The following is a 5368-nucleotide window of genomic DNA, read 5'->3' on the forward strand; positions in this document are numbered from 1 at the left end:
TTCGCGGGCAAGTGCTCTACCAACTGAGCTACCGAAGCACGACTCACGCCCGGTACTCACAGCTTTACTTCTGCCAGTATCCGTCTTCTACCTTCCAAACTTTACAGAAGCTCTTCTGCGAAACATGCAGAACTAGCACTCCTGAAAGAAAGGATACTGTGGAGACATGGCTTAGCCACAGCCTGGGGGATGTTTCCAGAATGAGATTTTCACTCTGCAGCGGAGTGTGCGCTGATATGAAACTTCCTGGCAGATTAAAACTGTGTGCCCGACCGAGACTCGAACTCGGGACCTTTGCCTTTCACGGGCAAGTGCTCTACCAACTGAGCTACCGAAGCACGACTCACGCCCGGTACTCACAGCTTTACTTCTACCAGTATCCGTCTCCTACCTTCCAAACTTTACAGAAGCTGTTCTGCGAAAGATGCAGAACTACACTCCTAAAAGTAAGGATACTGTGGAGACATGGCTTAGCCACAGCCTGGAGGATGTTTCCAGAATGAGATTTTCACTCTGCAGCGGAGTGTGCGCTGATATGAAACTTCCTGGCAGATTAAAACTGTGTGCCCGACCGAGACTCGAACTCGGGACCTTTGCGTTTCGCGGGCAAGTGCTCTACCAACTGAGCTACCGAAGCACGACTCACAGCCAGTACTCACAGCTTTACTTCTGCCAGTATCCGTCACCTAAAAACTAATTGGATTATCGCAGGTGTAATTTGTCTTCATCACAAAGATTAAAGCCTGACCCTCGCTGCCAGTTGCTGTCTCTGCGGAGCTTCTTATTCATTTTACTAGAGTTTAGGAAATAATTAAATGGTTCTTTTCTGCTTTACGTCCATTTTAACTTATAATCACATATGTCTGAATCAGATTGTTCATCTTGAGCATAGTACAAACCACAGAACTGTCTATTTAAAGCTTTTAAACTTCTTCATGGAAAACTGTCCTAAATCCAGTCCACCAGAGTTAACCGCCACTTCAGAGGGTGTAAATTCTTTCACCTCTGAGATACTAACCAAAATGTCGACTTAGCAAAAAGTCGTTTTCACTGTTCTCGTTTACTGTACTGCAGTACCTGTGTTTCTACGACGTACTCTGTAATATGTGAAGTCGACAGCTGTATGAAATGCAACTGCGAATACATTTCTCATGTTTCATGCAGCTGTCGACCGCATATCCATCAGATATATATGAATGCTTAAAGTACATTGCATGCGACATCGTAAGAACACAGGCAGTGCAATATTGTATTTCTTGCCAGGAAAAATGCCCAGCAGCAATCATACGTCTCTCCATGCGCGGGAATCACAGCAGTTGCGTGAGTACGGGGGGTAGATACACTGTGACATACCGAAGTTTGCGTCGAGCCTGCGGAAAATCTGCTGGGATGGGCGACGCGGTTGAGCCGACCGCTAGTGTAACGCGTAAATTAGGTTCATTGTTTCGCATACATTGTGCAGATCGAGTTACATTATCAGCTATTGCGAGTACATTTCTTCTCCATTTCTTACTTTAAAGTTGCATCCCACGAACTTTCTGTCGTTTTCGTAAAACAACCTTGCTATTGAGTAACTAGACTACGAAATATTCTGCAGCCAGAGATCTTCATGCACATTTTCAGTCACTCACAGTGCAGTTTGAACAATGTTTCTATGTAGAGTGAAGGTTTTCCGATATGAGCTTCCCAAAATTCTTCCTAAATCACAATACTGATACTAACAGATTTCAAATAAACATTGCTTTAGCACAGTTTTAATAACAAGACACATACATCATGTATGCACACACGCGGTACATATTTCATATATACATGTTAACATGTCAGGCGTATGTACGAAACTCAATTTTACAAAATTATAAACTCATAAGGCTTTTGTTTTTATGGTTGAGGTATAACGACAACGCAACGAACTCGGTGCTCCTGGTATTTTCTTTCAGCGCGTAGCTGCTGACTAGACGGAGCTGTCTAATTGGTTTTGTTTTTGAGTTCTTGCAGTTTCGAAGGCGCCCTTCCCCACTCAAAGTTCTGCTGTTCCACTCATGAAACAAAGAAGTAACGAGTTGTGTAGTCACAGTTTTGAATAATTACTTATTATTTGTAACATAAATTCAATTGTTATTGGCATACTATTCCGTAAACGAACTCACCATGTATCACTAACGATGGTGGAACCAGTAGTACCTTTTATAATATATTCTACATCACTACAATAATGTTTCTAACTCATCATCGTTATCAAAAAATAAGTTTTGTTTTATCACTGAAGACCCGCCCAATGAATTTTTCTCTCAGTGGGTATAGAAGGATACTCACAATTGCGCATACAAGTCTTTTGGTATTGGAAGGAACAGTGCATGTACATTTCTACATATGGCTGAAGTACTCCAAATTCATTTGTTTACTCTCCTTAATCTTCCTTGTGCTCCTTCTGATCAAAAACGATTTTTTATGTCTACTTTGAAATCTTCAAATGTTTAAAAATGGTTCTGAGGCATAAAAACTCACTGAGATCCAGCACATGTCAAGTTGCCTAGCATAAGTCTAATCCTATGGTCTTCCATCCATGACTTTGGGGATATCCTCTGGAACGACCTCGAGAAATTAAAGGATTTAGATACGCAACAGCATGATATTACGTAAAATTATGTAGTTTTATTCCTCACCTGACAACTGTAAACCCATTTAACCCTTGATATTTGGTTTCTTCTAATTGCTGGCGTATGGTTTGATTAATTTGACAGAAAGATGTATGTAATAAAGATACAACAGTTTGTTTTCACATTTTCTGTATATGATTTGACTATAATTTCAGAGTTTTATTAAAATAGGTTTCTACACTACAATTATGCTCATTAATTTGCTTTGCACATATCTTTTCCACAACCTCAATCTGCTCAGTAACATCGATTTCACTTGACTTAAATTATGAGATAGAGTTTCAAGTCACTTCAGATTGTTTCTTATATGCCGTTTCGAATGTCGTCTTCAGTTCTACACCTTTATACTTAACTTCATGGATAGCCTCCGTTTGTTCCTTCTTTAAGTCCATAATTGAGCCATGCATCTCTTCTGAAATCCCCTCCATAGACCTTACAAACTTCTCATGGCACCTGTTTAATACTCTCTTCCTACTCGTTTCGTCTGCATATTGTATTAAACCAATCATGAGATGCGTTTTGAACTCGCTTCTTATTTCACTAGTTTCAATTTGCAAATCAGATTTTATTGTTATTTTATTGCTATCTAACTTGGGCAAATCTGATTTCAGTACCTTCTACACTCCTGGAAACGGAAAAAAGAACACATTGACACCGGTGTCAGACCCACCATACTTGCTCCGGACACTGCGAGAGGGCTGTACAAGCAATGATCACACGCACGGCACAGCGGACACACCAGGAACCGCGGTGTTGGCCGTCGAATGGCGCTAGCTGCGCAGCATTTGTGCACCGCCGCCGTCAGTGTCAGCCAGTTTGCCGTGGCATACGGAGCTCCATCGCAGTCTTTAACACTGGTAGCATGCCGCGACAGCGTGGACGTGAACCGTATATGCAGTTGACGGACTTTGAACGAGGGCGTATAGTAGGCATGCGGGAGGCCGGGTGGATGTACCGCCGAATTGCTCAACACATGGGGCGTGAGGTCTCCACAGTACATCGGTGTTGTCGCCAGTGGTCGGCGGAAGGTGCACGTGCCCGTCGACCTGGAACCGGACCGCAGCGACGCACGGATGCACGCCAAGACCGTAGGATCCTACGCAGTGCCGTAGGGGACCGCACCGCCACTTCCCAGCAAATTAGGGACACTGTTGCTCCTGGGGTATCGGCGAGGACCATTCGCAACCGTCTCCATGAAGCTGGGCTAAGGTCCCGCACACCGTTAGGCCGTCTTCTATTCACGCCCCAACATCGTGCAGCTCGCCTCCAGTGGTGTCGCGACAGGCGTGAATGGAGGGACGAATGGAGACGTGTCGTCTTCAGCGATGAGAGTCGCTTGTGCCTTGGTGCCAATGATGGTCGTATGCGTGTTTGGCGCCGTGCACGTGAGTGCCACAATCAGGACTGCATACGACCGAGGCACACAGAGCCAACACCTGGGATCATGGTGTGGGGAGCGATCTCCTACACTGGCCGTACACCTCTGGTGATCGTCGAGGGGACACTGAATAGTGCACGGTACATCCAAACCCTCATCGAACCCATCGTTCTACCATTCCTAGACCGGCAAGGGAGCTTGCTGTTCCAACAGGACAATGCACGTCCGCATGTATCCCGTGCCACCCAACGTGTTCTAGAAGGTGTAAGTCAACTACTCTAGCCAGCAAGATCTCCGGATCTGTCCCCCATTGAGCATGTTTGGGCCTGGATGAAGCGTCGTCTCACGCGGTCTGCACGTCCAGCACGAACGCTGGTCCAACTGAGGCGCCAGGTGGAAATGGCATGGCAAGCCGTTCCACAGGACTACATCCAGCATCTCTACGATCGTCTCCATGGGAGAATAGCAGCCTGCATAGCTGCGAAAGGTGAATATACACTGTACTAGTGCCGACATTGTGCATGCTCTGTTGCCTGTGTCTATGTGCCTGTGGTTCTGTCAGTGTGATCATGTGATGTATCTGACCCCAGGAATGTGTCAATAAAGTTTGCCCTTCCTGGGACAACGAATTCACGGTGTTCTTATTTCAATTTCCAGGAGTTTGGTTAACAACTAATTTATCTTCTTACCTCACACTTGTTTTTCATTCATTTGGTAGAATTCGTTTCTGATGTTAATAGTCAAATACTGATTCTGATTTAGTTTGATTAGTTATCATTTCTCTGTACCTGCTTTGCATAATGTTATATAAACTGTGTTCCTCTTCATCCACAGAAGAGTCACACTTTCTCCTGGTTTCCTCCTGTGTGGTATTACTGATGTTTACCACTTACTACTACACTACAGTGACTTCCTACTTTATAAAATGCTATCTTCAAACTATCTGTTTCATCACGTACAACTACCAACCTCCTCTTACAATTGTCATTATCTTTCATACTTTCTGTACTTAATTTTTTTTAAAAATAGCATCTTATTTTAAATATAACAAGCATAGCATTCAGTGCTGCTTGTGGATAAATGGGTGAATGGCAGGTTGTTCACGCTACCAACGAAGATACAATGGGGTTCCTCTTCATCCACAGAAGCGTCACACTTTCTCCTGGTTTCCTCCCGTGTGGTATTACTGATGTTTACCACTTACTACCACACCACAGTCACTTCCTACTTTATATAATGCTACCTTCAAATTATCTGCTTCATCACGTACAACTACCAACCTCCTCTTTCAATTGTCATTATCTTTCATATTTCTGTACTTATTTTTTTT

General features: G+C 43.8%; 1 non-coding gene across 1 annotated transcript; it reads right to left on the reverse strand.

Moving 5' to 3' along the window:
* Positions 1-264: 264 nt before the first annotated feature.
* On the reverse strand, positions 265-339 carry Trnas-uga (transfer RNA serine (anticodon UGA)). Its single transcript has one exon. It is a non-coding gene; the product is annotated as a tRNA-Ser (tRNA).
* Positions 340-5368: the final 5029 nt, after the last annotated feature.

This window comes from Schistocerca gregaria, chromosome 7 (assembly GCF_023897955.1).
Source record: "Schistocerca gregaria isolate iqSchGreg1 chromosome 7, iqSchGreg1.2, whole genome shotgun sequence".
Lineage (NCBI taxonomy): Eukaryota > Metazoa > Arthropoda > Insecta > Orthoptera > Acrididae > Schistocerca > Schistocerca gregaria.